The following is a 15,187-nucleotide window of genomic DNA, read 5'->3' on the forward strand; positions in this document are numbered from 1 at the left end:
GCTATGATTTATTTAACATGTACATGGACTTAAGTACAAAGAGCAGGGTGTGATTATTATGTGAAGTGCTTAATAATTCATTATTCGGAGTGCTAAATTTTTCCTTAGGGAAATACTTGAAAGTAAAACCCTAGAAATCAACCCAATCAAAAGTGTCAGCTCGATTAACTTAGGCTGGGCTGGTTTTTATAAAATAAAAAAAATAAAAATAAAAATATATATATATATATATATATATATATATATATATAGCCTTAATTTATTCATTTATTTATTTTAATAGTTGATAATATATTTCTGCATAAGTCACTAGTACATTTCCCTCTATGAAACTCTATATTACATCTTACTGGAGCAACTTTCTGCAGGTCTTCTTTCCTTAGAAGAGGAGGAGCATCTGCAGCTTCTTTCTTCCTCTGTGTCATACTGTGAGAGTGGAGAGAGGGAGAGAGAGAGAGTACTTTATCACCAAAATAAGGTTTCATTCACATTACCGCTGTGCTCCGGTAAATGGAGCACGGGAGTTTAGTGTAAAAAGAAATAGTGCATGTACTGTTTTTTTTTCTCTGCTCAACTCTTGTAAAATACTGGATCCCTGACAGACCCTATTTAAGTCAAGGGGATCCACTAGGACCTGGTGGTGTCAGTTGTATTCCAACCCCTTTTGGGTCTGTTCCGCACAAAAAAAAAGAGCTGAACAGACACTAATGGGTCGGACCACAACAGCAATGTTAACTAAGCCTAAGGGCAAACATCACCCTCGGAAAAGTCTACAAATTCAAAAAGCAAGCACACAAAAGTATTACAAATTCAAGAGTCATTGATAGATAAGGGAAAATGCACGTTTTTCCAACCTGAGTTCTTCCAGGTGTTGCAAAACTATAACTCCCAGCATTCCTGGACAGCCAAAGAGCTGGTTGGGAAACACTGTTATACACAATTTCAGCTTCTAAAAGAGTTTTTGTGGGGTCTAACCTACTCATAGCTCACTGAAAAGCAACTTGGCAATGATGCACATTTTGATGCAGTAGGTGCCAGCTTGTCCACTAATAAATGGTCCTCTATTAAAACAATGCAGCGCCACCTATTGGACCACATGTCAATGGGTACAAAATATGGACTGAAAGAGGTACTCTAAAAATTAAACTTATTTGCTCAGGGGGGATAAGAGTCTGATCACTGACACCCCTCCTGTATGGTGCCTTGTCTCTCATCTCCTATTGCAGGCTCCATCATCTCTCCACTGCCCTCTCCACCCCTACCCCTGGTGACGGCCTGTACAGCCAATTGCCAGTCAAGATGGAGTCCCAGCCATAGATTGGCTAAGCAGGCATCACACCTCTTCATCACCAGCATGTCTCCAAGGATGGGGGCCGGAGTGAGCTGAGGAGTAGAGAAGACGTCTGCATCAGGAGGTGAGATACAGGAGATCGTAGGGGGTCTGACTGCTGGAAACCCCCACGATCTCCTGTAGGGTTCCCCGTCTCTCAGGGGATAAGTTGTATTTAGTGAAGTACCCCTTTATAGGAAATGTGTCATCAAGAATATGACCTCTTGTTTAAATCAAGTTTTTATGTTAAACATATTTTTTAGGAATTTTTGGTAATGATTTTTCTAATTTTTCATTTTACTATCTATATCACAAAATAATTCTGCAATCTTGCAGTTTTAATCTAGCCACTAGGCCATAAACTAAGCTGATAATTCCTGTTTTGTCTGTGTTGATAAGGAGGAGGCTGCTGGAAAGGGATCTGTACAGCATTACAGCCAAAGGTGACCTCAGGAGAAGACAATAGGTGAAACTCACAGCTCAGCCTTCCACTTCCACTGGATTAACCTTTGCATATGTCACAGAGCATGCCCAGAAACATTTCCTCTTCATGTAATTAAAGGACAACTGTAGTGCAACACTTTTATTTATTCCTGTGCCCGGGCCTCAAAAATAAGCAAAATAAACTTTAACATATGTGCAACACAAAAAGAGAAAGACAGCCGCACATCCACCATTTGTAATTTGATCTATTTGCTTGTCAGCATAATTTCAAAAACTAATAGGTTGTTAGTATACATTTTGATCAAAAAGTACAAGCCCACTCGCCACTTCAAGGCCACCTCGTCAGAGTGGGTCCCTAACCTGACATGACGTTGCCCCCGAGGGCGACCACTGCCTCCGAGACCCCATGCCCAATGGGGGGAGCGACCCAGCGGCCAGGCAGCCCTACTACTGCCCGACCAAGCCCCTGGCTCTGGGCCACTCCACCCCCCAGACAAAGCATCACAGAAACAACGGCCGCCACAGAGAACCACACCAGTATGAAACCTACCATGTGCTCACTGTCAGAGGGCTGGGAGAATGGTAGGAGGAAACCCTTATGCAGTTTCCTGCTAATTAAAAATGCCTGGGCCAAATGGGTGAAGTGGAGTGCTGGCTGTGGAAGGAGGGAGAGACTACAAATGTGCAACACAAAAACAGAAAGGCAGCCGCAAATCGACATAAACTTTAACATACCTTCCTGCATGCCCCCGTTGGTCCGGCACAGGCCTCACGGTCCGACAGTGCTAACCTCCTTCCACTTCCTGGGGACGCCGGCGTATCACCGGCCGCAGCGATGTCCCACCCCGGCCGGTGATAGGCTGAGCCCTCTGTCATGTAAGGAGCTCTGGCCGGCTTCTTACATGACAGTGGGCTCAGCCTATCACCGGCCGGGGCGGGACATCACTGCGGCCGGTGATACACCGATGGCCCTGCGGCGTCCCCGTCCCCAGGATGTGGAAGGAGGTTAGCACTGCCGGACCGTGAGGCCTCTGCCGGACCAACGGGGGCACGTAGGAAGGTATGTTAAAGTGTATTTTGTTTATTTTGGAGGCCCGGGCACTGGAATATATAAAAGTGTTGCACTACAGTTGTCCTTTAAGACAGCTCCTGTCTATTATTGTCTATGTCCAATGGGGCTTGGTGTAAAGCATATCTTTAAATTCTTCTTTAAATTAAAAACAGCTTAGGCAAAATGTCTGCCCCCCAGAATTGCGTACAAAAAATTACATAAAATACAAAAGATAGAAACATATTAGAAAAAAATGTTTCAGTATCTGAATCAGTGGAAAAACTCTAGACTATAAATTCCCTTCAGGTCTAGTCCTTAAGATCCACCTACAATCGTGGATTTGAATATGTTCATGTTCTGTTCTAATGGAGTAACTGAACAAACCTGGAATGTTGGTGGGCCTTGAGGACTGGTTTGGGGACCACTGTGTTAAGAAACTTAAAGGGATTATCCAGGAATAGAAAAACAGAGCTAATTTCTTTAAAAAAAAATTAAAAAAACAGCTCCACGTTTGTCTCCAAAGTTGAGTGTGGTTTTACAACTTGGCTGCATTCACTTCAATGGAACTGAGCTGCAGAACCACACCCAACCTATTGACAGACAGGGAGCATTTTTTTTTTAAAAGAGAATAACTGTTTTTCTATTCTTGGATAACCCCTTTAACTTATACATTTTTAGATCATTCTGTTTAGTTCTACAAGATTGACAGGTGAGAGTGATTTCTGGTTTTCGTAGTAAACACTTTCTGAGCTTCTGTTTCATCTTCAAATCAAGTTAGGAAAGAGGTCTTCAAAATGTAAGGTAGTTACCTTCGGTTACCTACAGGAATTTTTTTAATAAAACACTATTAAAAAAACTCTAAGAAAAATCTAATAAAAGGCTGGCTGTATATCATGACAACCAATCATACACCAACAACCCCAACCACCCCCTCCCCCCCTCTCCTGTACTACAGGTGGTTAATTTGATTTATGATTACACGCGTCTGCTTACTATGTTTTTCTCTTGTCCCAAGCATACTCAATTCCAAGTAACACTGGGCTTGCTTTTGTCCAACTCTCTTTATTTAACTCAATTGAAGTAGATGTCCATAGGTGCACAGTGAGGATCTGTTTATCATTATATTTTTTCTCTTACCATTTTCTCTGTTTTTACAATGTTCTTATATACTTTCTTATGTCTGGGGCCATCCCAGGTAACAACATTTTAAAAGGTGCAGCTACATTAAAGGGATACTCCAATAGAAAAAAAAAAATCTAATCAACTGGTACCAGAAAGTTAAACAAATACTTATATTAACAAATCTTAATCCTTCCAGTACTTATCAGCTGCTGTATGCTCCAGAGGTAGTTATTTTCAGTCTGACCACAGTGCTCTCTGCTGACACCTCTGTTCATGTCAGGAACTGTCCAGAGGAGGATAGGTTTTCTATGGGGATTTGCTTCTACTCAGGAAAGTTCCTGACATGGACAGAGGTGGCAGCAGAGAGCACTGTGGTCAGACAGAAAATACATTTTAAAAGAAAAGAACTTCCTGTGGAGCATGAAACTGGAAGGATTAAGATTTTGAAATAGAAGTAATTTACAAATCTGTTAATTTTTTAAATCAACTGGTGCCAAAAAGTTAGTTTTCCACTGGAGTACCCCTTTAAGGCCATGGACTGAGTGGTTGAGATGGTGTGGAAGCTCAAGCCCAGTGGTGTGGAAGAAATAGCCCAGGCTGTCCTTCCTATAATTCAGCCCTATGGCTAAAAACAGTCTTGAACAAGACATAAAGGACTTGTCCTGCAAAAAAAATTGAGATCATGCAAAATATAACAACTTTTAAAATATAACTATTTTTTTGAATTATAGTTTAAAAAAAAAAAGCACTAATCTAAGTATTGGATAGCTGTCAGCAAAATGAGGGATCTAAAGTGCCCCTTAGAGCATGATCTGATAGAGCCTTTCTTAGGCCCCAATTAGCGGTATATAATTGTCAACAATTGGGCTGAGGACCCCTGCCTCTTTCTTAAATCACTTAGATGTCTATAAATGTCATTTTGGATCATCAATCTCGACCATTACCACAAGACACAGGCTATTGATCACAGCTATCCTCCCTCAAACATTCTGCAGGGTCCCAGTGCCGTAAATGAAGCAAGGGGTGATAAGATTTGGTCAGAATTAGTAATGTAATCTGCCTTTTTTCCAAAAACATCGGCACTTATCACCTTGAATTACAATATTGCAGCAAAGCCTCTTAAACTTGAATAGATAAGATCTTTAAAACCACACATAGCCCATATGTTGCGCTTTGTAGGGACAAAAAGAAAACCCTCTATTTTTATATAAAGCTATAATCCATTAAGCAATAGCATGTGGGCAATCTTTAAAACACACATTAAAGGTTACATTTAGTTGACTAGTCTAGATTTTCTAGATGCTTTCTTCAATCACTTACCACTATATATGAAAGGGTAAGGCTATGTTCACACCATAGAGATTCCGCAGCAGCAGAGTAACATTGATTTCAATAGGATTTACACAGCAGAATTTCTGTGCGGAAACATCTGGCATGGAAATTTAAATTCCGCAGAAAGAATAAACATGTCTATTCTTTCTGTGCACAGAAATGCATTACCATCTATGAGACGGTGCATTTCCGAGTGGTCCTAGTGATGTCAGGGGAATGTCCGCACAGAGATTTTACGAGCGCACATTAAACCCATGCACCCCCCACGTGAACATAGCCTAACTGGTTGGGTACCAATACTTTTCTAAAGTCCAAACGGCCATTCGATCCACTTGATGACAGAGGTTTTCTCTATTTTCAAGCCAGTAAGTCTGACTGACCTAAGTGTATTTTATATGGCATGGAACATAGTAGTGGGCAGAGATATACAGATATACATGTAAATTGCTGGCGTGTTGTGATATCCGCTTACCGCTTGTGGAATTCTGCCTCAAATTAAAGCCCATAGACTTCTATGGAATTCTGCACTCCCATTCCCATTCCACAAGCGGAAATTATGCTGTGTGAATAGACCCTTAGGATATCCCAAAACAACTGTGTCGGGTTAATGCATTCACGATAACCATGGCTACATCTGTAGCTAGGATTTTTTCCCCTGAAGAGTATGGGGTCATGTACCAAGGTGCACCAGCGGCTTACATGTTCTGAGGTCGGTGTGCTAGCAGCATACATGTTCTGTGCACAGAAATGGCGATATTACTCAAATATCACAAATATGTGCAACTTGTTAAGCATTTATGCCGATTGCACCAAAACTAAAAGATGACATCATTATACCAGATCGATCCCAACTGCTCACAGATCCCTCCTCTCTCAGCTCCATCTACTATCTCTAAGGGATCAGGATACATGGTAAATAAAAAAAAATTTCTGCATTTTTAATGTTTTTCCCATGATTTTTCCAAATTTTTCCACTGTGGTAAAAAAAAGGGTGTTATTTTATAGTCAAACAGTGTTATTTTTGTGATTATAGGTCAAATCATTTCAATAGCAATTTAAGTAAGAAAACACATCTAAACTTTATGTAATGTGAATTGACCCCAATACACCTATGAGTGTTATAAGTTTACCTGGATAACCTCTAGCACTTGCAACTTAATCAGATGATCAGGTGCTGTGATCATACACCTGATTCTCAGCCAGGGGAATGCTGTCTGAGAAGGCTGCATTACAGACCCTACATCATTGTTGATTTGTTAACCAAAATGAAACCTATGCAATGACTGCAACATTAACAAAAAGAGGTAAGCAAAATGCATACACAAAAACCTCTTAAGCCCTTAAGGACGCAGCTCATTTTCACCTTAAGGATGCAGCCTATTTTTGCAATTAACCCCTTAACCCCTTAAGGACCGGAGGTTTTTCCGTTTTTGCATTTTCGTTTTTTGCTCCTTGCCTTTAAAAAATCATAACTCTTTCAAATTTACACCTAAAAATCCATATGATGGCTTATTTTTTGCGCCACCAATTCTACTTTGTAATGACGTCAGTCATTTTGCCCAAAAATCTATGGTGAAGCGGGAAAAAAAATCATTGTGCGACAAAATTGAAAAAAAACGCTGTTTTGTAATTTTGGGGGCTTGCGTTTCTACGTAGTACATTTTTCGGTAAAAATGACACCTGATATGTATTCTGTAGGTCCATACGATTAAAATGATACCCTACTTATATAGGTTTGATTTTGTCGGACTTCTGGAAAAAATCATTACTACATGCAGGAAAATTAATACGTTTAAAATTGTCATCTTCTGACCCCTATAACTTTTTTATTTTTCCGTGTATGGGGCGGTATGAGCTGATCTGAAGTTTTTAACGGTACCATTTTTGCATTGATAGGACTTATTGATCACTTTTTATTCATTTTTAAATGATATAAAAAGTGACCAAAAATGCACTATTCTGGACTTTGGAATTTTTTTGCGCGCACGCCATTGACCGAGCGGTTTAATTAATGATATATTTTTATAATTCGGACATTTCCGCACGCGGTGATACCACATATGTTTATTTTTATTTTTATTTACACTGTGTTTTTTTTTTTATTGGAAAAGGGGGGTGATTCAAACTTTTAATAGGGGAGGAGTTAAATGATCTTTATTCACTTTTTTTTTCACTTTTTTTTTGCAGTGTTATAGGTCCCATAGGGACCTATAACACTGCACACACTGATCTTCTATGCTGATCACTGGTTTCTCATAAGAAACCAGTGATCAACGATTCTGCCGCATGACTGCTCATGCCTGGATCTCAGGCACTGAGCAGTCATTCGGCGATCGGACAGCGAGGAGGCAGGTAGGGGCCCTCCCGCTGTCCTGTCAGCTGTTCGGGATGCCGCGATTAGCCGCGGCTATCCCGAACAGCCCGACTGAGCTAGCCGGGAACTTTCACTTTCACTTTTAGCCGCGCGGCTCAGCTTTGAGCGCGCGGCTAAAGGGTTAATAGCACGCGGCGCCGCGATCGGCGCTGCGTGCTATTAGAGGCGGGTCCCGGCTTCACTATGACGCCGGGCCCGCCATGATATGACGCGGGGTTACTGTGTAACCCCGCGTTATATCAGAAGAGCAGGACCAAGGACGTACCGGTACGTCCTTGGTCCTTAAGGGGTTAAGGACCCATGATGTACCGGTACGTCATGAGTCCGCTCCCGTTCTATAACGCGGGACCACGGCGGGTCAGGCCCAGCCTCTAACAACGGCCAGGACCCGTGGCTAACAGCGCGCAGCACTGATCGCGGTGCCGTGCACTATTAACCCTTTAGACGCTGCGGTCAAAGTTTAATGCCGCGTCTAAAGTGAAAGTAAAACCATGCCGGTTAGCTCAGGGAGCTGTTCGGGATCGCCGCGGTGAAAAAGTGAATAAAGATCAATTAACTCCTTCCCTAATAAAAGTTTGAATCACCCCCCTTTTCATTTAACCTCTTAAGGACACATGACGTGCTGGAACGTCATGTGTCCGCTCCCGATCTATAAAGCAGGGCCACAGCCACGCGCTATTAACCCTTTAGATGCGGCGTTCAAAGATGAACGCTGCGTCTAAAGTGAAAGCATGCCGGTTAGCTCAGGGAGCTGTTCGGGATAGCCGCTGTGAAATCGCGGCATCCCGAACAGCTTACTGGATAGCCGGAGGGTCCCTACCTGCCTCCTCGCTGTCCGATCGCCGAATGACTGCTCGGTGCCTGAGATCCAGACATGAGCATTCAAGCGGCAGAATCATCGATCACTGGTCTCCTATGAGAAACCAGTGATCAATGTAAAAGATCAGTGTGTGCAGTGTTATAGGTTCCTATGGGAGCTATAACACTGCAAAAAATAAGTGAAAAAAAATAAGTGAATAAAGATCATTCCCTATTAAAAGTTTGAATCACCCCCCTTTTCCCATAAAAAAAAGACAGTGTAAATAAAAATAAACATATATGGTATCGCCGCGTGCGGAAATGTCCCAATTATAAAAATATATCGTTAACTAAACCGCACGGTCAATGGCGTACGCGCAAAAAAATTCCAAATTCCAAAATAGTGCATTTTTGGTCACTTTTTTTGGATCAATACGTCCTATCAATGCAAAAACTTCAGATCACGGCGCAAAAAATGAGCCCCGATATCGCCTCATACGCGGAAAAAAAAAAGTTATAGGGGTCAGAAGATGACAATTTTAAACGTATAATTTGTCCTGCATATAGTTATTATTTTTTCCAGAAGTACGACAAAATCAAAGCTATATAAGTAGGGTATCATTTTAATCGTATGGACCTACAGAATAAAGATAAGGTGTCATTTTTACCGAAAAATGTACTGTGTAGAAACAGAAGCCCCCAAAATGTACAAAAATGGCATTTAAATTTTTTTTTTGTCTCACAATGATTTTTTTTCCGTTTCGCCGTAGATTTTGGGGTAAAATGACTGATGTCATTACAACGTAGAATTGGTGTCGCAAAAAATAAGCCATCATATGGATTTTTAGGTGCAAAATGGAAAGAGTTATGATTTTTTAAAGGTAAGGAGGAAAAAACGAAAATGCAAAAACGGAAAAACCCCGGGTCCTTAAGGGGTTAATAACTCTAAGATGCTTTTACCGATTATTCTGATTCTGAGAATGTTTTTTCGTGACATATTCTACTTTATTTTAGCGGTAAATTTTCGTCATTACTTGAATCCTTTCTTGGTGAAAAATCCCAAAATTTCATGAAAATGTTGAAAATTTTGCATTTTCCTAACTTTGAAACTCTCTGCTTGTAAGGAAAATGGATATTCAAGAAAAATTTTATATTGATTCACAAATACAATATGGCTACTTTATGTTGTTATCATAAAACGGACATATTTTTACTTTTTGAAAAAATTAGAGGGCTTCAAAGTATAGCAGCAATTTTCAAAATTTTCATGAAAATTTCAAAATCTGAAGGGACAGATGTTACAGAACTACAACTCCCAGCATGCCTGGGAAGTCTGGGCATGCTGAGAGTTGTAGTTTTGCAACATCACGAGAGCTACCGTTTGGGCACCACTGTAATAGTGGTCTCCAAACTGTGACCTTCCAGATGTTGCAAAACTACAACTCCCAGCATGCCCAGACAGCTTTTGGCTGTCTGGGCATGCTGCGAGCTGCAGTTTGGCAACCTCTCGGAAAGTAGCAGTAAAGATCGCTTTACTGCCACCTTCCTTGATGCTCCACGCCGTCGCCACTCTACCTTCGCCGCTGATCTTTGCTGATGTCACCGACGATCGGCGGTCCCCACGGCATCTTCTTTGCAGGTACCGGCCGCCATCTTCTCCCCCTGTTCTGCCGACATCCAGGGGTGGGCAGAGCGGGGGGTTTCCATGCCAACCCCCCATCTTCAACTGCCATTGGTAATCACTCATTGCTGACTAATGGCAGGGGATAGGAGGAGGCTGCAGCACTGCAACCTCGCTCCTATCCCTCAGGATGATCGGGGCTGTCACTGACAGCTCTGGTCATCCCTATTTTCCGGGCGATCGGGTCACCAGAGACCTGATCAGCCCGGAATAGCAGAAAATCGCATAACTGAATTGACATGCGATTTACTGTGATCGCCGACATGGGGGGGTCTAAGGACCCCCCTCGGCGATGTGCCGGGATTCCTGCTGAATGATTTCAGCAGGCATCCCGGTCCGGTCCCCAACCGGCTAGCGGTGGGGACCGGAATTCCCACGGGCGTATCCAAACGCCCTACATCCTTAAGGACTCGGGATGCAGGGCGTATGCATACGCTCTGCGTCCTGAATAGGTTAATTATTCTCTTCTAGATGAGTACCTGGCGTTGCCCGTTTCTTCCTTCCTAAGCCTTGTTGGGGAGAAAAATCAACAAAGGAGGAAGCTTTTGACTTCATATCCCATCCTCATATGTTGTTGTCATATCACAACCCTATATCCTGCCCCTATATCCCGACCTCCTATCCCGACCTCCTATCCCGTCCTCATAGCCAATCCTCATAGGCCATCCTCATAGCCCGTCCTCATAGCCCGTCCTCATATCCCAACCTCATATCCCAACCTCATATTCCAACCTCATATCCCAACCTTATATCCCAACCTCATACCCCTTCCTCATACCCAGTCCTCATACCCAGTCCTCATATCTCGACCTCATATCTTGACCTCATATCTTGTCCTCATATCTTGTCCTCATATCTCGTCCTCATACCCCTTCCTCATATCCCATCCTCATTTCTCATCCTTATATCTCTTCCTCATATCCCGTCCTCATATGCTGTCCTCATATCCTGTCCTCATATCTCATCCTCATATCCCTTCCTCATATCCCAACCTCATATCTGATCCTCATATCCTGTCCTCAGGTGGGACTGATTTGTGATGAAGATATTGTAAGGCCTCTTTCACACTATGAAATAGTTCCGTTTAGGAACTTCTGTCACCAGTTCCGCCACTATATCGGCGAAACCCGGCCATTACAAAACCCCTGACGGCCGTGACAAAATTCCATTGCAGCCTATGGGGTTTTGTAACTGCCCGTTTTCACCCGTATATGCCCGTAATTCATTACGGGCGTTATACAGTGACGGGACATCGTGGCGGAAAAATTACTGCATGCAATAGAAGGGGATGTGGCTTTGTGGGACTGGGTGTGATTTGCAAGCCAGACCAGTGCACAAAAAGGGTAGAGAATAAAAGGAGTGGGGCTTAAACAGTGGGCATGTCTTTGTGAGATGGGGTGTGTCTTGCAAGCCGGACTTACACATTCACCAGGAGATGCAGAGCGGAGCTTGTGGAGTAAGGTGCTGCATATACTTGCATGGGACTTGAAATAAAAACCCATCTTTTATATAAGGGTGAAGGTAAGGGTTAATTTAACTATCATATATTTTTATTTGACATATAAGTAATATGTGTACCAGGTATTATTGAATTATCTCCAGCCGTACAGAAGTTATGCGGGAACATACATTTCCCATAGATTTGCATGGGACTTTAAACAAAAACCCCAACCCTCACAAATGGGGGTAGTTAAGGGTTAAATTAACTATCCTATATTTTTAGTGGACATATAAATAACGTCTGACCAAGTATTATCAAAATATCTACAGCCATTTGGAAGTTATGCAGTAACATGTATTTCCCATAGACTTGTATGGGACATTTTTACTTTTAGATGCTACAATTAAATTTGATTGCAGTGTCTAAGGGGTTAAAGCCTGTTATCACGATGACCGGGGATGTCTGGCATTAGAGATGGGTCCTGGTGGAAGATAGCCACCAAGATCCCCCGGCTATGACCCACGCTCAGCTTCTCAGCACGTGTTATTGAAGGGGAGTGGGACGCTGTTGTCCACAAGAGGTTAAAGGTTGAATTGTGGAAGGTAGAAATGATTCTCATGCCTACTGGTAGGTGGTGTAGCTTTGCGCCTAAAAAAATAGCCACTTGTGCACAAAATAGCGACTTGTGCACAAAATAGCGACACAAATGATAAATACGTGACCACTGCATGGTCAAAAAGAAAAAGTTCTACGGGTAGGCAAAAAAAGAGTGAAACTGTCTATATCAAAAGACACATAAAAGTCGCTAAATATGCTGCTTGCGCCAGAACTGCACCAAAACATAGACAAAAAAATGCTCTAAAAGCAATGATAAATCTCTCCATTGAGTTATATATATATATATATATATATATATATATATGTAGATTAAAAGTCAATGCTGCAGTATATAAGCAAAAAAATCTAATAAAAAGTTCCCAGAATCCTATCTGAGTATATGAGAATGGGTTTTCAAAAACAGACAACCTCTCAAATGTTATCATGTAGTTGTGAGGTCTAACAAACATATAGCTGTATAAATGGATATATAGGGAATGGGGGGATATATTTGCTTTGGCTATTGTTCAAGTATGTACCCATAAATTATATGCATATTTTGCATGGTATAACTTCTTTCTTATTATTTTAACCATGATGCAAAGTTATTTGATATATTTTCCTGCAAAGCAGAAAACAAGTCTTCAGTGCAGTTGTCCTTCATGTTTCTGTATATTAGTAGGGTCACCGAGTCTGCTCCGCTAGTCTGTTTAGGGCAGTTTCAAGCCATGGTAAATCTATAAACACAAACAAGCAGCATTTACGCTATAGGGTATTGTAAGTACCAAGAGCAAACACAATATCACATCAGTCTGACTTGGAGATAGGGTTCAGGATTTCATTCTGTTACACTATATGCCCAACAGGGTTTGTCTTGAAGCACCTTTTTAAATGGTGTCTAATTTTTATCCGCTGCATAGGACAGTCCTTCAGAAATCTTTATGTCAAAGTTATTCAGGAAAATAATGTGTAGATTGCTTTCCCTCTGGAAATCAATGTTCACTTCTAATTCACATCAGAGATAAATAGCCGTAAGCGAGTTCAGTATCCTCAATCTGAAGGAATTCCTGCACCTGGGAATCGAGATGTCTGCTGTAAAAACATAATATATGCTTCATAGTGTACAAAATAAAATGCTTTACAAAGGTCTTTGATAGAAAAATATACAGATGGATATATAGGAGAAAGAAAGAAAAAGAAAGAAAGAATGAAAAAGAAAGAAAGATAAAGAAAGAAAGAAAGAAAGAAAAGATATACAGATATGAGATAGACAGACAGACAGACAGATAGACAAATAGATGCAGCACACCACGTAGTTGAAATCAAAGTAGTGGATTTATTCCAAGATGTGTAACAAACAACGTTTCACCAGTCTCACACTGGCTTTTTCAAGTGAATACAAGTGATATGTGTTGGGCATTTATGGACCGCCCCATTCAATTAGGTGACATAATAAATACAAAATTAGCATATGATAAAAAAAAGCTAAATATAATATATAAATAATCAAAACAAGGATCAGTGTTCATATAGACATACAGTCAACGTGCATTATATTTACATTACAGTGCTCAAACTGCATAAGTAATCCATAAGGCATATAGACTTCATGTTGTGCTGTAAATATAATAGTGTCCGTGCTCCAGGTGTCACTGATTACCTTCTGGGACCTTATAATGATGCCTCCCATGCAGGACGTCAAGTCAGCGTGGTGTATCAGAAAGCCACGATCAGGCAACTTACTTCCGGGTCAGAGAGCAAGTCCCTGTATGACGCTTCAACACGTCTTTGGCAACAGATAAGCGGTTCTGCGCCGCAAATAGTGCATGCTCAGTGCGAAAATCATAAAGCGTCCTTAGCAACAAATGAAGAGCCCTGCGCCGTGGCTAGCGCATGCACGGATGAAAGTAGAGAAATCATTGAATATCCAGCGAATGCTTTGTGCTTTTGGTGTCCATAGTAACACATAGTATGGGAGGAAATGCCTTGATGGATTGGTCAGACATTAGCTGTCACGCTTCTGGGCATTCAGCATTCAACTCCACTTGGCAAAAAATAGATCTATGCATTGTAATATAGAAATTAGTTCATAATAGCTGCATGGTTTAATAGGACAGAACAATGAAATCCCATATTAAAGGGAATATTTGCACCCCACCAACACAAATGAATCATTCAATCTGGGGCAAAAGACACAGCATTACCATGCATCTAGGGTATTTAGGGAGGTGCCACAGGGTATGATCTATGAACATAGATCTGCCCAGCACTGGACTAGTGGCCATCCTAGGGGATTAGTCTAGGGTTGTCACTAGATGTCCACATTCCCACGATCCATGCAATCATGGGAAAGTGTCAAAAACGCACCCACATATATACTGATCATTCACATTGGCGTGACAAAAAATATACCCCTTAAATGGAATTATAATTACCCAGAGTGGTAGAGAAAAAATAAATCGGTGATGCTATGTTGTTGTGGAGATACATGGTTGTTTCTATGGAAGATGAGTGGAGATATGTGGTCCTGATGGATTTAGCATCATGACTGGTCCCAGGCAAACAGGTGCTCATCCCCTTTCTGTATATACTTACAGCTAATACATCGCCGGCGTGGAAAACACCCTTTTGCTTTAACCGAGATATATTTTTGTGTCTTTCTTACTGATGTTACCAGATATGTCTTGCTTAACCAAGTGGCAAGTGGTCTCCTAAATTCTGTGCTCTATGGTATGACATTGATGACATTGGGGGAGGGTTTTGAAATTCCCTAATTTGAGGTTAGCTGTTCTTGACTAAGTGCCAGTGTTTCCTGATGGCTATGGCTATATTGCTAAACATTTCATTCTACGTGGAAATAAACAGTATACTATTTGATTGATCTTTTTTTGTACCCTAAGGTTTACCAGACTTTATTTCAGATCTGATTTTATGGACATGGCGAGAGATGATAGCCCAGGGGTACCCCCTGTTCTTAAACTGATTGACCATCCGGTCTACAGCTTTATCAAATTTGG

The 15,187-nt window shown here is 41.4% G+C and overlaps 1 long non-coding RNA gene across 1 annotated transcript in view; it reads right to left on the minus strand.

Moving 5' to 3' along the window:
• Nucleotides 1-263: 263 nt before the first annotated feature.
• LOC130363023 (uncharacterized) overlaps nt 264-15,187 on the minus strand; it is a 140,064-nt gene continuing 125,140 nt past the window's right edge. The window contains exon 3 of the long non-coding RNA XR_008891680.1: nt 264-426. This is a non-coding gene — a long non-coding RNA (uncharacterized LOC130363023). The remainder of the gene's footprint in view (nt 427-15,187) is intronic.

The sequence above is a fragment of the Hyla sarda genome, chromosome 3 (genome assembly GCF_029499605.1).
Source record: "Hyla sarda isolate aHylSar1 chromosome 3, aHylSar1.hap1, whole genome shotgun sequence".
Taxonomy (NCBI): Eukaryota; Metazoa; Chordata; class Amphibia; order Anura; family Hylidae; genus Hyla; species Hyla sarda.